We start from the raw sequence: 24,611 nt of genomic DNA, 5'->3' as shown, positions 1-24,611 counted from the left end.
TAATAATAATAATCAAAAAATGACACAGGAACTTTACACTTTCACAAGATTGCAGAAAGATCTGACTTAAATATATACTCAATTTTTATCTTGTAAAACTTACTCCACCATGTAATTTCCTTGTAAATAGATTTTTCTTTTCATGCATAGGCAAATTACCTAATATTTCTTTAGAAGGCATATTAAGTACTAGGACATAGCACATTAGTCATTGGAAAGAGGAAGCAAGCTAGAGACGAGAAGGGAAAGTACTGTACTGGTAAGAGCCAGTTCTACATAAAGGTTAATCAGAAATGAAAATGAGGCCTTAGGTAAACACATAAATGCATATTTGATGCAGTTGACGACAATTTCTCAATGGGTCTCCTGTGCCCTGCTGCTATCCCGTGCTGCCAGGGCCCCTGCACAAAATATAATGCGGAAGCTCTGGAGATAAGCCTTCCCAACTCCTTTCCTATAGGCAATTACTAGCAATTAGTCATGCTGCAGAGCTAAATAACTCTCTCTCTGCACCTGCAAAAACGATGTTTGAATGCCACAGCTGAATCCACTGCAGGACTCAAAATTAAATTTAAACTGAAAATCTAGCCTAATACTTTATTTATTACCTGCTACTCTCAGGAATAGGATATGAGGAAGAAGAGGACTCCAAAGGTAATATTTTATCTTCAGTTTTTTAGAATACTTCCCCAGGAATAAGAGTGTCTTTTACGGACAGATAATATACAGAAATATAGTTGTATTTCTCTTGGGCCCTATTGTAAGCAACGTTAATTCAATCAGATCACACAGATTTGGGAGGCTTTTAGACACCTTTCCTTCCTTGAAAATGTTACTTTTGAATCACATGTATTAATACGTGCTTATTAATGGATATCATATTCTACTCATCTCAATAAAGGGCTTCTTGGGGGCCTCCCTTGAATTTATTCAAAGGCCTCACTTATTTACTTATTAAGTTATTGAATGTAAAATATAGCAACTAATTTTGACCTCAATAGTAATATTTTATAAATGAATTGAAGACCATACAAGTGAATGGTGCCTGGAATACACAGGAGACACTCTGTATCATTAGGTACCAGTTCCAATCCTGAATCAATCTTTAATCAAGTACAGGGTTTTGAACTAGTTATCACTTAACTGTCTTCTATACCTGTTGAGTGGAAAAATGAATTAAAAGAAAAGATTTCACAATGTTTGGCTTTGTAACACACAGACATCCAATTATTCAAAGACACACACTCTATTCCCAAACACACATATACAAACATCAATTGGTCCCTTTAGCATAACTGGCTCTGACTTACTTGGACATGTTAAAAGTGAACTCAGGAGCTGCCGTTCTTGAGAACTATGGGTGATTCACAAATGATCTGCTAACAATATTTATCAAACTTGTATCTAATTAAACAATGGCACACAAAAACACAAAATCTCATGCACTGGAATTTGAAGATATACAAGGCATTTTCAAGTACCATTAGTTACTGGATCTGAGGTCTGTGTGACTTAATTCTTCAGCAAGTACATTTGCCAACAGGAAACTGAAAAATGAGCTGGACAATCAACAAATATGACAATGCCAAGCATGTCTCTGCAAATATAATATTATGGTAAGAAAAGAAAACTGCTTTTCTGGGTTGGAAAAGTTCTGTGCACTCCTCTTAGGTTTGGTTTATTAATCTCATCTATTTATTGCTAGAGGCTTTTGCTAACGCTAGTTTTGCCACTACTAAAAGGCTAAAACTAAAAAAAAAAAAAATACTTCTAAATTATTTTTTTCAAAAGGAACCACTTTTAAAATAGTCAGATTGTTGTGCTAAAGAGCAGGTGAACCTGAGGGTCTCAGTGCCTGCCTCAGAGTTGAGTGCATGAGGCACTGGCAATGGAGCATCACAACCAGGCCCCCTGAGATGTACGATGCTACTGTATGTGTCCCTGTTTTATTGTTCTTCTCTTCTGCATAATCCCATCCACTCCTCATTAGCTCTCCGATTCAAACTTGCCATCTTCCTCCATTTTAGAATGTCACACACACATACACACACACACACACTGTCCAAAACTTTCAAGAAAGTCAGATGACTACAATTCAAGTTAAGGCAGCACCTATCTCCTCCAAAGTTCTTCCTATGATGCTTAACGTTTATAATCTCTCACATGAGAAAATTTAAGTGAGAATAGCAGCCCAATTTTTTTTAATCATTTCATTATAATTCTAAGTAATGAACAGAGAAAATCAGAAACGTGCTGGTTTGCCATATTCAATAAAGCAGTGATTCTCAAGCTTCAGTGTGCATCAGGATGACCTGGAGTGTCTGTTAAAACAACTGGACTGGTCCCTTCCCCAGTTTCCCATTCAGTAGGTCTAGGGTGGGGTCTGAGGAGCTGCATTTCTCACAAGTTATCAGATGGTGAGGATGTTGCGGGTCTGGGGCTCACACTTGGAGAACCACTGCGCTGAAGTTCTAATGCTCTAATGCAGTAATTCTCTTGCTTTGTTTCAACTTCCCAGGAACAGGAGGCACTGCAAATTCCCACCCTACTGCCAGAGATTTTTTTTAAGTAAGTCTTAAGTTTCTGCAATTTTAACAAACATCTCAGGTAACTCTAGGGATGGTGGTCTAGGAATAGAGAGATCAGTGCCACAGTTTACTCTGGACTGTTGTGGTTTACACTTGCTGTCTCAGTGTCCCATCTAGGCAGCACCATCTACTTTCTCTATAAAAAGTGGAATTGAAGATTCAGTATATGCTTATCTTATCTGTGAACCATAACATGAGAAACACTGATGCAGAGGTACACCAAATCAGTAAATCGCCAGTCTTCACACCCATTTTAAGACCCTCTTGCCCACCCAGTGAGAACCGGAGCTGCAGCCCCATTCCTTAGTCTGCCATTCCTGCAACTACCATTGCAATGCTCATGTGCCTGCCGTTACCTGCCGGTACTGCAACTGCTCAGCCAGCCAGTGACCCACTACTGTACTCTGAGCTAAGTGTTTCCTGAAATGTATGTTATTTACTGAACTGACACCCCACTTCCTGACTTTTACTTCTTATTTTGGCCAATAATTTCAAACAGAAAGTGTGAATAAAGTATATTGTTTGAATTGGCCACAAAAAAATAAACAAGCAAAACTGAAAAATAAAAGAATATCTTGAAAAATGTATAGCTCAGAACACCTTTAAAGAACTGGTGAAACATATACAGGGTAAAGGTAAGCAGGCAGGTTAAGAAATTGTGGCAAAATCTGACCTTGAGAAGGTCAATATAAACATAACCACAAAAAAGGAGCATTAATAAATGGAATATAAGGCAGGCAAAACCGACTCTGGTTGGAAGCACATCATCTCATAGGCTTTAAATATGTAACAAGTTCAAACTTTTGATGCTAGGAATGGATCTCTTAATGCTTACAGACTAAAGACTGTAAAGATCTCATTGAATGCTGATTTGTTTAGGTCCCCCCAGTAGATTAAGCATGCCATTACCTCCAGACATTTACACTAACTCAACCCTAACCCACCCTATCGCCTCCTCCATTGCCAGCATATATTTCATGAATCTTCAAAGACAGAGGTGATTAAACTTCATGCTTCAAAGTTTCTCTAAGTGCATACTAGAAGCCACCTGCATCATAATCATTCAGGATTTCCATCTTTCAAAAGTTGTTTTAGACGGCAAGGCAGGATTTTTAGAATCAGAATGTTTGGGAATGAGGCTGGACGTCTACATCTTAACCAATACAGAGGTGATACATATGCACATTAAATTTTTTAGAACTTCCTCTGTGACGATTTTCTTTCTCCTTTTCTTTTATTGCTTTTATTTTATTACTATTTTTTAACATCTTTATTAGAGTATAATTGCTTTCCAATGGTGTGTTAGTTTCTGCTTTATAACAAAGTGAATCAGTTATATATATACATATGTCAGTTATATATATGTCAGTTTTATATATATACATATATATATACATATGTATACATATATACATATATATATATACATATGTCTCCATATCTCCATATCTCTTCCCTCTGCAACAAAAGCGTATATGGGTTCAGAAATTTGGAGTGTGATTGTTGGCAATGATATGTTTTAAATTTTACAATATAAAGAGCTTTACATAAAATATACATTTATGGCAGTGAAAAACTGTCATTCACCATGTTGTGAAGAAATAATTCAAGTAATTGAGTCTTTTAATAGACATTATTTTATCTTTCAGCATTTTATTTTAAGAAACATTAATGGAGTAGGTTTCTTTTCTTCTAAAATGTTTAGCAGTTATTTATTTGTATCTAGTGTTTCTTACACTCAAGTGAGTTCCAAGACGAAGAAAACTATGAAATTGTCAATTAAACAGATTTAATTATCAGAGTCTCCCTTTTCCTCGCTAGAATTGTGACTGGGGAATGCACAACTCTTAAATATGTCTGGGCACTTTGCTAATTAACAGGTTCCATTCATATGACAATAGGTAGAAATCAGAGCAAAAGTTAAAGATGCAGAAATATTTAACATCGTACGTCTCAAGTGATCTCCACATGAAGTAAACATTCTACGTAACCCAATTTCAAGCTTCACATAGAACCACCTTCCTCCATTTAAGGTTTAAAGTTGGCGAAAATTAATCTTAGCAACACTTTATTCTCCTATCTGATGAAAATGGAATTTAACATGAAGACCTGTAAACTCTACGTCTACCGTTTTATACTTCAAATAAATCAATCTTAAAAATCACTTAGCCAGGGCTTCCCTGGTGGCGCAGTGGTTGGGGGTCCGCCTGCCGGTGCGGGGGGCGCGGGTTCGTGCCCCGGTCCGGGGAAATACCACGTGCCACGGAGCGGCTGGGCCCGTGGGCCGTGGCCGCTGGGCCTGCGCATCCGGAGCCTGTGTTCCGCGGCGGGAGGGGCCGCAGCGGTGCGAGGCCCGCGTACCACAAAACAAACAAACAAACAAACAAAATATCACTTAGCCAATTCCAAAGGGAAAGAAAGTATAGTTCTAAAGAACACTCTCAGGTTAACGAATACATTTCATTTACAAAATGCCAACTTATGGCCATATCTATTAACCAAATGGGAAAAATATATGAAGCTGCTTAAAATAAAATATATATAAGACATTAAACTACACAGCTGAGATTAAAAACTACAGTGAGAGTGTGTGTGTGAGACATATATCCAGCTCAGCCACAAGAGTTGAAAGCACTATAGTTTGCAGTTATCAGTACCATCAAGCTCTGAGATCACAAAGGATTCCTCTGCAACACTCTGGGTCCAAATTCACAACACCAGAGGCCAATAGAAAGTGATTTTAGAAAAATTCAATAAGGTAATAAAAATCTTGGAAAACATTTCAGAGTAAATGCTAAAATGACACATTTCCCGCTGCACAGAAATGCTGCTCACTGCCTCCTCTGATTAGAAAGGTCATCATACTTTAGGACTTTAAGCAGGTGTCCTCCCGTCCAGGTTGTCATCTGCAACCCCATCCCTCACGCTTCCCATCTCATTTGCCTATCCCTGTGAGAGCTCCCTAGAGCTGTCTACTTACACCACGGAGAGCACTTTGTACGGTATCTTCCTCTGTTCACTGTGAGAAATTACAAACTAAGGACCATATTTATTTTAAATCTGTGAATCCACAGCTGTGAACTGAGTTTCAGCCTGCCTCATAATAAGTATGCACCCAATATCTGTTGAATGAATAATTGTTGAAATATTCAGCTGAAAACACTGGCCAAAGGATGAAGTAATAATTGGCTCCAGCTATAGCTCTCTCAGGCAATTCAATTCAATTCAAACTAATTTAATTCAACTTCATTCAACAGGCATTTAGGAAGGGTCTAGCCTTTGCCTGTAATAGAGATATGAATGGTTTTTGGACCTGTATTATCTCTTCAATTGCCTTAACACTTTACTTTGCCAATAAAGGCACAGTTTAGTTTTACAACCAGAAATTAATTACAAGGGGGTGGATATCATAGTAGTGCTCCAAGTTTTGTGGGAAGAAAACAAGAGTAAACGGATATAAATTGTGTTCTCTAAAATTCTGTAGATATTGTACATAGCATACATTTATGTATAGGTCTTCTTAATAACCTACCAGTTTTTCTTAAGTGGTCTTGAAAGAGAAACATCTGTTGCATGTAATGAATTATCTTTTCTCTTACACATTTAGAGGAGTACTAGAACAGCGGTAGTACTCCTTGGGAGAAATGAGAAAACAGTCACTCGAATTATTTCCTCTGTTTTGTGGTTGTGTCTAACCCCGGTAAAGGCAGTCTGGCAGTGTCTCTATTACAGATTGCATGTAGATGTGTATCTATGTATAATTTTTCATAACTTACTTCAATGAATCGGTAATTAACTGATGGAATTAATGGTGTTTAGCGGTATACACAACCATGGGGATAGTTCAGGAGATTTAGTATTAAGCTCTTTGATCTGACTCACTTAGCTAATTGGCTCAATTCTCCATATCACACATCTTAAACAATCACTAGAACAGATTCCAGGGGAAATTAACTTAGAAAAACTCCTTCCTTGAGATGGTTTAAGAGAGGGTCATTTTCTTTTGGCTCAGGATTTAAGAGACTCCACATAAAACAACGACTGCTTTCATGTTTCCAACTAATGAGATTCCATAGGTGTAAAGAGGGCTTTCTATCATGAGACGGAAGGTACAAACTAAAAGTACATAGGATGGTGCTTCGAATGAATTCAGAATGAACTTTGTGGAGAAAAATGACAGTAGGTCTTTGAGTCAATCACAAAATTGACTCAGAGGAAAAAGCCCTGTGTAATGACAGACCTCCACTACAAAGTGCATTCAACAAGGAAATGATTTGATTAGGTCATCTTTAGAGTTTCCGCCACATCTAAGATTCAATGATTGCAAGATAAAGAATTACATTCTTAGAAATTACAAAACAGACTACGATCTTTCACTGTCGCCAAAAGGGCTGTGCTTTCAGTACTTCCGGGTAGTATTTCCTCCCAGGTAATGCACACGCCTGTAGCTGAGATCCTTGTTCAATTTCACCTTGTTTCAATCCCTGGAATACTCCAAATTCTTCCCTAGCTCAAGACTTTTACACATGCCTCTCCCTTCACTCCCCATAAGCGACTCTAACAATGAAGTCTCAGCTTAGCACCACCTCTTCAGAAAGACTTTCCCTGAATATACCAAGTAGACCTTCTCTACCCAGTAATTTCATTCACAACATCAATCTCTATTTGTGATTTATTATTAACTATTTGATTGTTTCTTCCAGTAGAATTGGAGCTTATAGGGTAAGGACCGTATTTGCTTTCCCCAATATCCAGCATATACAAGACGCTCCATATATATTTACTGGATGCAGGAATGCAAGAGCACATGGATGGAGAGAGGGAAAAAAAAGGAATTCAGGTGACATTTGGGTATGGCCTGGGCAATGACAGATGTTCAGTTACACGAATAATGTCCAAAAATTGAGCTGAAGATCAATTGTACTAGGCCTCCTGAGTGCGTCAGAAATGAACACATGAAGATGTACTAACTTCAATAAAACCTGGCTCATTGCTTGTGCAGTGAGACTTACTGACTGATTTTTCTGGATGGTTTGCCATTTGCAAAGCATTACAGATTAGCTACAGTCAATCAGATAGACTGGATCATCTGGCCTATTTCTTAAGAAATACTCTATTCTGTACATTTTTATTCACCTTTTTAGTGTTTCCATTGTTTTGACTTCATAAACAGCCTCCTTGCTTAGTTAGGCCTGATTCAGGCTTCAGATGTTGGTGCAAAAACTCCTTCCTCAGGAAACCATCCCTGACCATATAATTACAGACTTTTCTAACTCCCTGTACTTTTCCTACATAGTAATAAATGTGTATATTTATGTATTTCTTTGATCAATTTCTGTATCCCTGAGCTCAGAGCCAGTGTGTCTCTTTGTTCTCCACTGTATTCCCATTGGCAATGGTAGTAATTTGTACATAGAATGAGTACCATTAACATTTGTTGAATAGATTGATTGGATAATTATGACTCCACATACCTGTTTCATGGATTTTCTTCTTTTAAAAAGCCAATTATAAACAATAACAGAAAATTAGGTTTCATGCATGACTTCTGTGGAATAATGTAAAGTAGAGCTGCATGTATCAAAATCCTCTTTTCAATGCTCCACATCCCATTCTTCTCCACAGAGGAAGAGAATTCTCTTTCAAAATTTATTCTTTGCATCTACATACATATATAAAGAGATGGACATGCTTTTTATTTATTAAACAAAGAGTATCCTCATCTGCGTATTATTCTACATGCTGCTTTTCTCATGGATCTGCATTTCCCTTCATACCAGCACATACTGATCTGTCTTATAATTTTAATAGGTTTATACTATTCCACTGTAGGTGTGGACCATAGCTTTCAGGACTCTTCCCCTATTTATAGATACTTAGATTATTTATAATTCTTATGTATGACAAAGCTGCAATGAATATCCCTTAAAACATTTCATTATACACATATTTAATGTTCTTGGATGACAGAGTCTTAGACCAAAAAAAATGCCAGGAGAGTATTGTTTTTTTCTCCAAAGGTGTACTACATTCTGGATGGAATGCTCTATTTATTTCACAAGATTTTTAAGTCTAAAAGGTAGATAAGTGAGGCTCTTGGCATCATGATTTAATTCTAATTTTCATCAGCAACCTGGAGACCCCACAAGTTGTTTAGATGAGTCTCTATTATAATTTGAACACATCTGTCTTTTTCAGCTACCTTGGACCGCAGGGGGATGGAAAAAAAGCTCAACCAAAAGAAACACGCAGGTTGAAATAACAACATATGTAGAGTAATGTGAATGTACTTAGCCCTTTCCAAAACCCGATTAGGATCATCTCCCAACACAACAATTATCAGTAAATCATTTCTAAATATAATGCACCTCTAGCTGAGGCAAACTAACTGAACTTCTTTTTTTTTTTTTTTTTTTTTTTTTTTTGCGGTATGAGGGCCTCTCACTGTTGTGGCCTCTCCCGTTGCGGAGCACAGGCTCCGGACGCGCAGGCTCAGCGGCCATGGCTCACGGGCCTAGCCGCTCTGTGGCATGTGGGATCTTCCCAGACCAGGGCATGAACCCATGTCCCCTGCATTGGCAGGCGGACCCTCAACCACTTGTGCCACCAGGGAAGCCCCTGAACATATTTTTTTAATTTGCACCCAATAATAATTGAAAAGCAAAATATCATTCATAAAAAATGGTGTATTCCAACTAAAGGACATAAACTATTCCCTTTATGAGACTTTTTGACAGGATACAAAAATCAAATGGTAAGAAAAACAGTAAGTATTTTTCCCACTCTAATGTAGGATGATAAATCTGGTACCAATCGATCAGTGTACTCCACACAATTTATGAATGGTGAAACTACCCAGTAGGAAGTTTTATAATAGAAAGAATGTTTGAAAAAGAAGAAAAAAATGACTTTGGGTGCAGATAAAGCTGCAAACCTTGAAACATCCATAGAGGAATCTAATGACTATCAAAGAAAGTGAAAATTCAATTTTAAGTAGACAAATACTGGGTTTATATCAGCAAAACCAGAATAAATTTTTAATTGACATATTTTCTCTTTTGTAGCGAAAATAAAGGTACATTTTAGTCATGTTTGTTTATTTATTTTTGGCAAAAAGCATTCCACAGAGGCAGTTTGCAGAAAACTAAAGTTTCTACCGAATCTTTCAGAAACGACTAACTTGTCTGCAGCATGAAGAAATGTGTCTGAATGAGCATGATCAATGTTCATTAAATGAACTAAACTGACAAGTACACAAGACGGCACCGCATGGTTGTGCATCTGAGCTTTCTGTAATGAATAAATGGAGCGTGTGATCCCAAAGGCAGCCGTACCAGCCATAACTTTGTATTTGATACTTGACTGCCCTTAGGAGTCTGTTTGTCAAAAATCGTCTATTTGGAAAAGAAAAAAAAAAAAAAAAGTAAAGAAAGACACAAACTTGTGAGGCTTTTCTAGAGGGCAGTTACACACAAGCTTCCCAGGAACAATACTTCTACGACTCAGACTGTTCTGAGACGAATCAATTATTTATTTTATTGGTTTATTACTACTGGAGTTCATTCAAAGTTCATTTCACTAAAAATAATGGCACCACCTTACTTGCTAAAATCCAAAGTTGCTGTGGAAAAGACAGCAATGCTGCTTTTCCAGTTTGGCGTGGAAATTCAGATTCAGAACCAGAAATCCAGGACAGGTGGCAGACAGGGATAAGAGAAATTTAGTTCCTGGACAACACGGCACTCATTAATTTGCAGGAAATCTCCTATCTCATGACCTGATGGTCCCTCCATGCCTACAAATGATAAAGCATCCCTTTGAAACCATGTCACTTTCAGACACTAGAATAAAACAGGATATTAATGGATCTCCCTTTACATCAAAAGATCTCCACACTGTGATGATGAGATAAAGCCACTCCTCTAAAATTGTCAATAATTTTGAGGATGTAGAGATGCTTATGAAATGCTAAAATAAATTCATGTCTCCCATTTTAGACTAGAAGGACCAACAATCTATAGGGAAGAAGCTATCTGCAGTGGAAACCAGCTTGCAGAACAACAGCTTTAGATTATAAGGACTTGATGCAAATCTTTATCTCCCTGATCCTGGCTCTCGGGAATCAAAACAGAGCTCACTATTACAATACATTTAGAATTTGCCATTGAGAAGATGTCTTTGTTTTTTAGGGACAGTGAAGAACACAACATCTGTTTGGGGGTGAAAGAGGGAACCTTGGCCACTATCAAATTCAGACCTTCCATTCTATAAAAAGTTGCAGAATGAGCAGAACTAAAACCAAAGGGTCTAGATTAAGTTTGGAAAGGGAAGTGCTTGAATGGAACTGGGGTAGGAGCTCAGGAAAAAGGGTAGAAAAGTTCAGTGGGTAACACAACTTAGCCTAAAAATCTGACCTGCATTCCCCTCTTTTTTGTTCCCTTGGACAGCGTTCCTCATGTGCAATACCCCTCCCCAAGTCTGTGTAACTTTATCCACGGTGAGAGCCACCTGGTGACTGCTTTTTTATTCCACTGTCGGAGAACAGAAACAAAACTGTTTTAACATATCAGTTAAAGAGGTCAGACTAGATAGTGGCTAGGAACACAAAATCAAGTAAGTACGCCAGTGTTCAGATGCCAAGTATTATAAATAACATCTAAAAGTCCAAATGCTCTTTTAGTCTCTTACTTGCTAGTGTGTTGTTAAGATAATTATACAATCTCTCTGTGACTAAGGTTTCTCATTGGTAAAATGGGAACAACCATTCTCTCTCAAAAGATGGCCATGAATATAATGTTAGATAATGACTGTGAAGTGCTTAGCATTCTGCCTAACAAGGTCAGAGTCCCATACTCAGTAGTTATATTGTAAATGAGTTTGGTCTTGGCCCTATCTTTGATGTAGAAATGTTAGACTTCAGTGAGGACACACATCCTTCAACAAAACGCTGAGTGAGGACGTGAAAAGGGGCTTGAAGTACCGATCGCCTACTGCTGCCCATTATAGCGCAGTAAAAAAAGGAAATTAAGATCAACATATGAAACCCTCTTAAGGACACCCTGAAGCTCACTCCCTACTGCCTCTTAATAACAAGGCACTGATTATTATAGGATGTTGATTATTAGGGGGATGGGAGATGGCTGAACTGGGACTGGAATATGAAAAATGTAGCCCGAACTAAGAGCTGGTTCTATAAACCCTTCCAAGATGGCTTGCTCTTGCCAGCTGGGGGTGAGATGTGTCTTAGTCTGGGTTCTTCCAGAAGCTGACTTTGAAACAAGTATTAGAATAAAAATAGTTTATTCAGAAAGTGCAGGTAATGCTAGGAAGAAAGTGAGGAAATGTTACACAGGAGTAAAACCATCCAATAAATAATATTTTATCAAAGCAGCTAATACAGTGGGAAATCCTGCACAGAAACTCTGCAAAGTGGTGTAAAACACATCTTGCAGGTTATCCTGCCTGAGGGGCAGGGGAACGAGGGTACTTACACAGCACCGTTGGAGAGTCACTAGCGGAGGGCTACTTCCAGGGGATGTTAATTCTCAGCACTGAAAGCTCAGTTATGCATATGGACAGTGCAATTTCCCACAGTTCCAAGAAGACAGACCTTAGGAAAAAGCTGTAGGTAATAGGGGTTGGAGGTCTTCAGGAACACAATTAAGGGTCTGAGGCATATAGGCAGGGTGCTGACAGCACTAGATACAGGAAGTCATAATATCTACTTATGCTATGCCCTGAAAACAGGTGGAATCAGGAACAGATTCCAGCAAATTTCCTAGGACTCTACATGCCAGAATATCTTCCAGAAATCATGTAGCCCAGTGACCACAACTTCCAGCACAATCAACACCTCAGAATTATTCAACCTGTAACTAAAAATTATAGTCATGCAGGGCAGTGATTACAAACATTTAATGTTCTGAAAACATAAAGGGAATAACTATTTGAGCTGATGTGTGTGCTTATGTTTGTGTATATGTGTGAGGGAGAGGGGAATAGGTAGATCCCAGAAACCACTCACATTTGGATACACACAGTTACTCCTTTAAAGATTTGGCAAATGCATTTAATACAAGAAGGCATTTGGTTATCTGTAAATTTCCTTAACGTATCCTCTGCTCCTCATGATCTTCTGCATGAGAACTTATTATGCTTGTTAGTAGAAGTTTTAAAAATTGGTTCAAAATCACATTTTAGATTTATTCACACAATGTTATTTGTCATATAAGCGCTTTATCTTTTAGTTGCAGACTTTTCTGTTTACTAGGTTATATTATGTCATCCACATTACATTTCACTAAAATGTCGGCATTTTTTCAATCATTGAGCTGGAAGGCACTTAAGGAGATCAGTTTATTGTGTCCCCTATATAGGAACAAATGAATGTTGGACATATCCTAAACACATGGTGATCTCTAGAAATATCCCAACTACCACCCTAAAAATTATAAAATCTTAATATTGAAAATCATAAGGTACAGAAAGCTGTATTAGAGTGAAATGTAGATGATAACCATTCAAGCTTTTCAGCCAATGGAAATTTGGGGTACATAATTCACATCAGAAGCTTATTTGTTACATGATTAATTACTTGCAATAATGGAATATTCACTATTATTCAGAGCAGCTTATTTTTTTCCCATTGTTGGGAAGATCCAATTTGTAGAAATCCTTTTTAAAACTTGAACCATGTGGCCATTTACCTTCTACCTATTAATTCTAGCCCTGAATCCTGGAGCAAACTTAAATCTACTTTTATGACAAAATCTTAAAAAAACCCCGTTATCTCTTTGGGTTTCAGTGTCCTTGTCCTACAGTAAGATTCATTCTTCTTTCACCCTATGGATCTAAGACTTCTTTCATCTCCTGGGATCTTCTAAACTCTGTGATACAAACATCATGCACTTTAAATCATTCCTTTCCTTCACAATGCAAGCCAACACTGATTAAAAATGATATTGATTACTTTCCTCAATTCAATGTCCCAGACATCATTTTATGCATTATTTCTTCTTAATATAGTACATCCTGCCCTCTATATATCAGACATGCTGAATGATTTCCTCTTGCTTAAACCCTGGATGTGCATTACAGAAGTGGAATCATTTTACTGATTATTTCAGCTTTATCAACAGTTATTAAATACACAAATGCAATCACCAAATTATAGCTTTATGCTGACAGTGGATCATGTTAAAAGGCATATAACAGGACAGTAAGTAAACATTTGCTACTGGGGGAAATTCTACTGTAGCTAATGGTTTAGTAGTCATTTTAGTACCTGGGCTATAAGCCGTTTTGTGTTGTGAATTGCTTGTCTTGGTTAGCATTTGTAAATGCCCTCTACATATTATTTTCAAGAGGGTGCTCTAATCTCATTTTATTAGTTTTTTTTTTTTACAATCACTCCCCAAGGGGCCTGTTGGTAAGTTAATAATATGAGGGATGAGAAAGGAGCAGCAGTTCACGGCCTTGCTCAAAACCCTGGAGTAGAGCATCAAACAGTGCAGTGCAAACTCAGTAGTTCTGAATTCAAAGCTGGACTGAGTTTACCGTTTTTGAAACCAGCTCAAAATGTGGTTGCTCAAGTCCTTGGTTGGCTCATGATACAGTAGATAGTAGACTCAATTGAAGGAACTAGGTTTTACTCCTGAATTTGCCACCAACTGTCTGTTTGACTAAAAAGACCAATAACTCGTGGACTGAAACAGCTCTGACACTGCCCATACCCACCACTCCTGCCAGTGGGCTTCTTCTCATCCATCCACAAACTTACGTTTGCTTTAACACGGAAAACAGAGGATAAGAGGGGAAACAGAGAGTATGTTTTATGGAAACAAAATGCACCTCTGCCTGATGCAGGGCAGATAAATACCCCAAGGGAGCAGGCAACACAGCACAAACCTAGTAGGTAGCTGGAGCCATTATAACCTGTCTGCCAGCCCTCAGTGGAGAAGGGTAGTTATCAAACTATGAGGCTTCTGATAAGAGAAGCAAATCTGATGCAGGAGTAAGTCAGGATACCAGACAGCCCCTTGGTTTTTTTATAACACAAGTTACACAGCCTTTTCAGAATGAACAGTGGTAACTGGAAACTCAAATGAGGAAGTATGATGGAGTTCACCAATATACAGTCCATGAAGGGAGCACACCAGCCCTACTATGGGCAGCCTCCTAACTTTAGTACCTCAGTATTCCCATCTTTAACACAAGATGGTTCAACTACCTACCAACTATCATTTAAGTACATTTTTGCACAAAGGTTATTTCACATATGCCACATAAGGCAGATATTCCTACTACCTCCGTTTTAAAGATGCAAAGTCTGAAGGCATAGCTAAATGAAGTAAATTTCCCCAAGGTCACAAAGGCAGTACATGGCAAAGTCTGACTATAAAGCGACATCATCTATAAAGTCTGAAACTTAATGATCCTATTCTTTTTGGAGGATACAGGTGGTCCATGATATGGAATGACCTTATGAGGGAATCAGATTCTAACTTACAGAAAAGTTCTCTTTCATTACATAAAATCGTTATCTGCTAAATATATTTTAAATTTCTCTCTCCACTAGATTGTTCACTCTGTAAGATCAGGACACTGCAGGTAATCTTATAGTTATACAATAGCTGGTGACTGACTAAATAATTCTCACTACCAAAGCACCCTATATTTGAAATCCACCCAGTAGTTAAGAATATTACAGGAATATGAACACGGGTTATAACTTGGGTTGTTAAGCTTCCAGAGTTGGTAGTGAAGGAGGAGAATGTGGTGAAATCCAGAGTTCTAATGAGACAGGGCCAACATTAATTAAAAACAATATTCAATGAAGAGATGAAAATAAACAAGGCCAACAGCAACGACATATAAATGAAATATCAGAGTTTTAGGAAGTTTATGAATTTATTATGTTATTAATACAAGGATAAAAGAAAAAAAAACATGATGGAAAAAGGAAAAAGCAAAGGAATTTAGTGCAGCAGACCATCAAAGCAAAATGCTGGTGAGACAGAAAAATACAGCAAGCAAATCGTACCTCCCTTCTCACACTTACTACTGGACTAAAAATAATGTGGTATATTTAATCCATTTCTTCCTTATAAAATGACCCATCACATTCCTGTCCTTGAAAATGTTATGACTTTATAAAAGCACCTAACAATTTCCCACACCTGGTTAAGCCCAATGAAACAGCATACTGTTTCAAAGCTGATCCATAAACTGCAATTCTATAGAATTCATATAGATTACCGGGAGGCTCAGGCTATTACAGTTCTCTCATTCAGAGAGCGAAGGTTTGATGTGAGCAAAACATTATAGGGCCTTCACAAGCCAACACGATCAATACCTTTACAAAATACACTTGCTGCCGCAATGGTCATTCATGCTGAGAAGGCTAAGGATAGAGGCTACATGACAGACAGTAGACTCTCTTAGGATGAAGGCATTTAACACTATGATGTTTGACTAGGTGGCACTCTTAAGTCAACAGAGGAATCAGAATACCTTATCCACAGGAAAAGTATTGGGGTGCTCTTGAATGAGTAACCAACATAGAAAGTGATTAAACCTATACTTGCATTATGCTTAATATATTACAAGTAAAGATTCAGATGAAGAGGAAACTGCTTCCTGATTTTGAGATACTGGGAGAGTTTTCCAACAAAATTCACTCAACATTTATCATTTTCCTCTTTATGTGTTTTTCTTTTAATATATGTACAAATTATTGCTGGTTTTAAAACAGAATTGTTGAACTTACATTCCTAAGTCTACCTGATCTGAAGTGTTCTTTTTTTGTGCTATTTTTGTCAGGTCTTTGCATTAATGTAATGATGGTTTTATAAAAATAATTTTTAAGATTTCTGTCTTTCTGCATACGCAAGTAAAAATTAAATTTTAAAAGTCTGTTCTTTGAAGGTGCAGGCATGATAATTTCTTGGAAAGTATTGTTGAAAACTTCACTGATTTCTTCTATAGTTAATGGTTTGCTCAGGTTTTCTTTTTTAATCTACTATGAGTATGTTCTTTTATTTCTTATTATATAAATAATGCATAATCACTATACAAATGATACAATTACAAAGAAATGTTTTAACCATTTGAATTCCCAGCAAAAGACAACCACGCATTAATATTTCAGTGAGAATCATTTTACATATTTTTATTCATATGTGCAATTTTTGTTGTCATATTCTTTTAAAGTATTCTTTAAATTTCACTCTCCTTTTAAAATCTTATAGCCTTGTTTCATTTATTGAAAAATATTTATGTGGGGCATAAGTGCAAGGACTTATGCTAAGTGATACAGAAGAAACAAATTAACACCTAAAATGTACTCCCCAAATAGGTTACATTCTCAGAGCTGGGGATGAAATGCCTACATAAATAATTCAAGTAGCATCTCTGGTAACTCAAAGGCACCTACCAGCCATCTTACACTGTTGGAAAAACTTGAAATCCCACAGACCAGGGAAGTCTTACATCTACCATTTTCCAGCCATACCTCCATCCCAGCATCTATCATTCATAGGCTGGAGGCACTGTCCCTAGTGCTCATGGTGAGGGGGAGACTTAGGTCTCTGTCATCTTTGCTACTCAATTAGCAGCACTAATATAGATTCTGGATGCCAATGCAGAGATTAGGCTAAACACTGAGTTGTTAGCACCAAAAATGCAAAATGTTTGACTGAAAAAACCCACAGCTGTAGCTGCCAATAGTAGTAGGTAGTCAAAAAAAGGAATTTAATTTAATATTTATATACTCAGGGCTTTATACAGAAATCTTTATAGAATGAGAAACATATTAAGAAAAATATATTTTTCAAAGGTAAATAATTTAGGAAGACACACCTATATGTTCAACAAATTTGATGTTTAACTTTTTTTTTTTCATACCTAAAGCATTCTCTCAATATCAAAAGGCTTAGTGATTCAAAAAGGGAAGTTTGAGTTTTCTTTTGTTACTCTTAGAAGTAATGTCTGGATTCTAAAAGTAAGCAGTTGAGAGTGATTTAATCAAGACCATTGTTGAAGTAATTTAAACTCGAGTGTCTCATTATTTGTAGTCAAGAAGCAATTTCTCTATGGTTGTTATCATTCACTTTGGTTTAACTAAAGTAGAGATACAAGAGCCAATCTGAATGAAAATATTTAGCCTTTTGGCAATTTCGGTTACAGAAAATAGTCTATAGGTTAATTCACATACTACATTTTTACTATGTGAAGTTATACAGGATCATATGGAATCTTGTATATATTTTGAATAAAAATGACTTGCCTGCTTGGAACAATAGAAATAATAGCTAACATATGTTAAGTACTTATCTATTCTGAAGGTATAGTCTAACTCAGTCATCATAACAACTTTATGAGGTCGGTTCTAGTGCCACTGTTTTTACAAATGAATGAAGTGAGATCCAGTAAATTTAAGAAAATTCCTCCAAGTCACACAATAGCAAGCAGACTATCTATGACTCAAATTTAGGCCATTTAATTCTAAAGCTTTCTATCTTAAGTACTATGTAATTCTGCCTTGTTTTAAATTACAAAAGTGTATACTTATGATGCATAAGTGCAGGAAAGAACCTATTACCAAACTATCATCAATTATTTAATAACTCAGTTAAACTGTATCAAATATTGCTGCATAGTGAAGAGAGAGTTCAATGTTCTCATTAAAACACATACATATATATATATATATGAGAGAGAGAAAAATGAGTAACCTATCAATCTACAGTAAAATTAATAAAATGTATAATATTAAAAATATAATAAGCAAGTAATATGAACATTCAAAATAAGGGTAAATGCATAAATTCATATGGAAAAGAGACTAAAAACAGAAAGATCTAGAGTTGAAACTGTGTGCATGTAATGAAAACATCAGGGTATGGAAATGAGGAAGAACACATATTATGAAAGCACTGACTGCCCATGGAGGGTCTCTGATTAACTGCACTGAGTATTTAGTAAACTCTAACTCTCTAAACTTGAATACACGAAAAAATACAAGATGTCACCTACACTTGAACAGATGGATTATTTTGAAAGTTCAAGTTAAATGCCAGAGAAACACTACTCCCCCCTCACCTTACTTCACTAAGAATGGTCTCTTAAATCTTACAAAGTGTATGAACTCAAGCCTGTGGACTCGACTCTTTCACAGCTTATAGAGTTAAATTTTTATGCTGCTTCTAACATGGTAACTTGCTTGATGCCACAAAGAAGATCAGAAGAAGAAAACCAGGAGGCTTAAGTGACAGTAGGGAGTAGAAAGCTGAGTTAATATAATGATATATGATAGAAGCCTGAGCAGAAAGCAGCAAAAGAACTATAAAAGACAATACCATGCAATAATCAGTCTCCAAATGATTCATAAAGATGACTATATACTCAGTTGGGAAGATATAAAACTGCATAGTTGACTTTAGAGATTTTTTTGATATAAAATAATTTAAAACAATTCTGACACTTGAAAAAGGGATTCTTTATCTTTAGCCCCTTCCCCTTGATACTATGTTGAAAAGGTGTAATTACATTAGCATTTTCATTATAAGGCAAAGACAACAATAACCTAAGTATTTGCTAAATGTTTAATGAGAACGTATCTCTATGAAGAATCCAACAACTTGAAGTGAAATATTATCAATTCATCAAACATGACTGAGTACGTATTAAGCGCCAAAATATTCAAGATTCTCAGAAACCAGGGAAAATTTTAGTCAAAGGGCTCCCAGTTTAGAAGTAGGCAGGATAGAATATAAAAAGAAATATAAAGAAGGCAGATGGATGGTCACCAGAAAAGGAAATTCTGCCTGGTGGTACAACAATGCCATGAAGATAAAACAGGTAACTGAATCATATGCGTTAAAACCTGTGCTTGCTAGACAATTTCTGAGATTTCAATAATATTCAAACACAATATTTTTAAAGAATAACTTTCATAGCATGACAATTAGAAGAGTAAACCACTACCCCATGTGGGTACATCCAACTGATGAGAAAGTTGAGGACGAATATACACATAAATATCCTTCAGAGGTGTCCATCACCAGGAGAGCGGACAAAGAATTGTGATATTTTAAAATGAGAGAATAACATACAGTAATGAAAGGAGCACATATAACAACGTGAATGAATCTCAAAAATTATTATGTAGTGCTAAACCAGCTAGATACAAAGGATGTCAGATGCATCCTTTATTTGATTATCTGTATATGAAGTTCAAGAACAGGCAAACCTAGTCCATAGTGACAGAAATCAGAAGACCAATTGTCTCATTGACTGGTTAGAGGTAAAAGAGAACTTTTCCCAGGTAAAGAAAATATTCTCTATCTTGATCTGGGTAATGATTACATGAGTACATATATTGATCTGTATACTTAAGATTTAAGTCTCTTACAGTGTGTAAACTGTATCTAAATTGAAAAGGAGAAAATATGCTTCAAAATGCAACAACCTCAGAATAAAAGGAAAAGAGGCAAAAAACAATGAAATTTACGATATACATAGCATAAAGGAATTCAGTATCTTTTCCCAGTGACTTACCTTTCCATAACAAAGAGGAGGGAGAGGGATGGAAGAGGAAGACAAGGAAGAAGAAAGAAAAAAAGGAAAGGAAGGAATTAGTTCAGTGAATGATAGAACAGGGCACTGTAGAACTTGCAGTTTGAAAAAAAAAAATTTCCTTTTGAAAAGCCATTCCATAAAACTAAACAGGGCAATCATTTAAGGCCCCAACATTCAATTTTTCTTTATATATAAATAGTCTATCTTCTCCACAAAATATGTATTTAATTAAAATTTTATTAATTAGATTTTGAACACTTTTATGGGTTGTATTAAATAAATTGCTCAATACTTCAGAGGAAATAAGTATGCATCATACATGTATACCACTATTCAAATTGACTGAATAATAACCAAGGAAGAGACAGACTGCACTAATGATTACTTTAAATGTACAGTCCAGCTGAAATACAGACGTTGCACTATGGTGGGCTGGTGCTTACTCTGAACAAAAGAGATTAGAACAACAAAACAAAACTAATAAAGGGCTTAAGGAATAGTTCTGACACTTTACTAATACCACACATGAATAAAAATAACATTTATCTTTGCTAGACCAAGATACCATAGTCAGACTGGCTGTACTACAACTTTTGAAATATGAAAGTAGAGCTAATTTATCCCTAAGCTTATTCACATAAATGGGCTAATCCAGTCTTTCATTTTTGATTTCTCAGTAAAGGATATGTATTCTAACACAATAATATTGAAAATATTCCTGAAATTGATTTTCAGTGTTGATACATTCTTCAGAACCCTAGTAACCTGGCCCTGACTTTCCAGACCAGTTTTATTTTGGCCACCAGCAATGAAACTGACAATATAATATATGAGATTATGAGAGAGAATATGAAAATAGGAGAATAAAAATGTTATCTTCAAATATCCTCTGAGAGGATAAAAATGGAGGATTACCACTACACAACTGTCAAGAGAAAGGATTAATTTTAAACCATTTTCTACTTCCACTGCCTGATGTGGTAAACTTGGATGAATAAAAGGCCATTGTCTTTATTCATTAATTTCAGGAGATTGTTAGAAGATGGGAATCTTTTGGAATTATTATGCCTCTGTAACAATCTTTATCTAAAAACTATGACTCTTAGAGAATAGTCTGTTCTCTTCGAACTGTAAACGTTGTCAGAAGGATGAACTAGAGAAGAGCTGTCAACAGAGTTTCAGTGTCTGTCCCACAAAGTTCATTTGAGGATCTTTTATCTTCTTACATTTGCCAAGATACCATTTCATCAAAAGAATATGATTGCGATCACTTCTCATTATATACAAATATCGGATCATTATGTTGTACTCCTGAAACTAATAAAATGTTATATGTCAATTATACCTCAATTTTAAAAAATAACTTCATTTAAATTAGATAAAGAGAAATGTTTAAACGTACGTCACTGATTGCTGAAGTTTCTCTCATAAGCCAACGTGGGTTTGATGAATGGCTATAAATAAATCTAAAAATGACTAAACTATGATATAGCTAGCCTCCCCAAATACTGAAATATTTATCAATGATCCAATGGATTTCCCTTCACGATGTGGTGACAGCAAGATATCAATAAAGCCCCACTAGTGAATTGATTTCTGTAGAAACTATTAGTTCAGAAGTCAAAAGAGCAAAAAGACAATGACTCTGTAGGAATGTATGTATATACATATATACACTACCAAACTTAAAACCGATAGCTAGTGGGAAGCAGCCACATAGCACAGGGAGATCAGCTCGGTGCTTTGTGACCACCTAGAGGGGTAGGATAGGGAGGGAGGGAGATGCGAGAGGGAAGAGATATGGGGATATATGTATATGTAAAACTCATTCACTGTGTTACAGAGCAGAAACTAACACACCATTGTAAAGCAATTGTACTCCAATAAAGATGTTAAAAAAATTAGATTAAAATATTTTGAAAAAATGTAATAATATAAAATAGTAATATTAAATTACATATTATAAACATAGATATACATAATTCTATAAATATACAGTTGAACCTTGAACGACATGGGTATGTTCTGCATGGCTCCACTTACATGACAATTTTTTTCAAAAAATGTAATGAAAATATTTTTGGAGATTTATGATATTCAGAAAAACATTGCAGACAAACCATGTATCCCAGAAATATTGAAAAGATTAAGAAAAAGTTAGGAATGCCATGAATACATAAAACAAATATAGATATACATATAACATACAAAATATGTGTTAATCAACTGCTTATGTTATTGGTAAGGCTTCCAGTCAACAGTAGGCTATTAGGTGTTAAGTTTCGGGGGAGTCAAAAGTTATATGCAGATTTTCAACTGCAGTTTGTGTGTGTGTGGGGGAGGTGTTGGTGTCCCCACCCCCATGTTGTTCAAGGTCGACTGTATGTACGTATAATGTACATACAGAAAATATATGTGCATGTTTCTTTCAAAGAGAGAATAGATATCATGATACATGTTTGATCGTATCTTTGAAATTCATATTGAAATACAGCCTAAACATTCTTACAGAAATGAAATAGAAGAGATTGAAATGGGATCTGGAAATAAAAGTGACTACAAAGTTATGATTTCATAGTTATGAATTCATTTCTTATATATTTGAAATTATTATATGCAGCCATTATAGCAATATTGAAAATATATCTTCAAATCTTCAGAACTTTATAAAAGGTACAGATGTTTTTTATTAAATAAAACCTCCAAGATCAGTATGCTTTAATTCCCTAGGATTCAAAACATTTTAGAAGATGATCCTAAACCTATGATTTTGTTCCCCTTAAATTCTGGGTGTATAAACACAACTATGGTTCATCTTCCTTTAATGACACAGATGTGAAAGATAGTCTCATAACATGCAGACCTAACCTGACTGATTAGCTGAAGAGCAGAATTCTACCATACAAAATCTGCTGTATATGTACAAAAATAAATTGCAAAGTAAGCCCTGCAAATAACCTCTAAAGCTTAATATTTTAAAAGTTATGAGACCTTGTGTAAGTCATCAACAGGCATGTCCTCTATTTCACCATGTCTACAACGAGAAGACTGTTCTAAAATAGCCTCTTATAGAGGGTGTGGAGAAAAGGGAACTCTTCTACCCTGTTGGTGGGAATGTAAATTGGTGCAGCCACTATGGCAAACAGTATGGAGACTCCTTAAAAAAATTAAAAATAGAGCTACCATAGGATCCATCAATCCCACCCCTGGACATATATCTGGAGAAAACTCTAATTCAAAAAGATACGTGGGCTTCCCTGGTGGCGCAGTGGTTGAGAGTCCGCCTGCCGATGCCGGGGACACGGGTTCATGCCCCGGTCCGGGAAGATCCCACATGCCACGGAGCGGCTGGCCCCGTGAGCCATGGCCGCTGAGCCTACGCATCCGGAGCCTGTGCTCTGCAATGGGAGAGGCCACAACAGTGAGAGGCCCGCGTACCGCAAAAAAAAAAAAAAAAAAAACATGCACCCCAATGTTCATAGCAGCACTATTTACAATAGCCAAGACATGAAAGCAACCTAAATGTCCACTGACGGAGGAATGGATAAAGAAGATGGTGTGTGTGTGTGTGTGTGTATAATATATATATAATGGAATATTACTCAGCCATAAAAAAATGAGATAATGCCATTTGCAGCAACATGGATGGACCTAGAGATCATCATACTAAGTGAATTAAGTCATACAGAGAAAGACAAATATCATACAATATCCCTTATATGTGGAATCTAAAAAATGATACAAATGAACTTATTTACAAAACAGACTCACAGACATAGAAAACAAACTTATGGTTACCAAAGGGGAAAGGGCAGGGAGAAGGGATAATTTAGGAGTATGGTATTAGTAGATACAAACTAGTTATATAAAATAGATAAACAACAAGGTCCTACTGTATAGCACAGGGAACTATATTCAATATCTTGTAATAAACTATAATGGAAAAGAATCTGAAAAAGAATACACACACACACATATATATAACTGAATTACTTTGCTGTACACTAGAAACTAACACAATATTGTAAATCAACTGTACTTCAATTACAAAAAATTAAAAATAAAAGCCTCTAATATCCTTTCTACTTCAAATCCATGAAGACACTGACTTCTATTATCACATTTTATTCTATGATGAAACTATTCACTTACTATTGATAAACATAATATTTTTGTCCTATGGAGGAGTTATAATACATATTGATATGTCAGTTTTGTTATTTATTATTTCTCACTTTTCCAAGGGGTCTTTCTAAAGGAAGGATTGGGCTCTTCTGTTTTCACAATTTATTAAAATGAACCACATATCAAATATACACACTGAAGACTCCCTTCATCCACTCTCTATTTATTACATAAACCATGACCATAGTTCCAAGAGTGGCTCTCAGTGCCCTTCCATTAGCAAACTGCTGGCCTGACTCCCTAAATGAGAATTATAAA

Source organism: Grampus griseus, assembly GCF_964374135.1.
Source record: "Grampus griseus genome assembly, chromosome: 10".
In the NCBI taxonomy this organism is placed as follows: domain Eukaryota; kingdom Metazoa; phylum Chordata; class Mammalia; order Artiodactyla; family Delphinidae; genus Grampus; species Grampus griseus.
The sequence above is the reverse complement of the archived record's forward strand: the minus strand, read 5'-3'. Positions refer to the sequence as shown.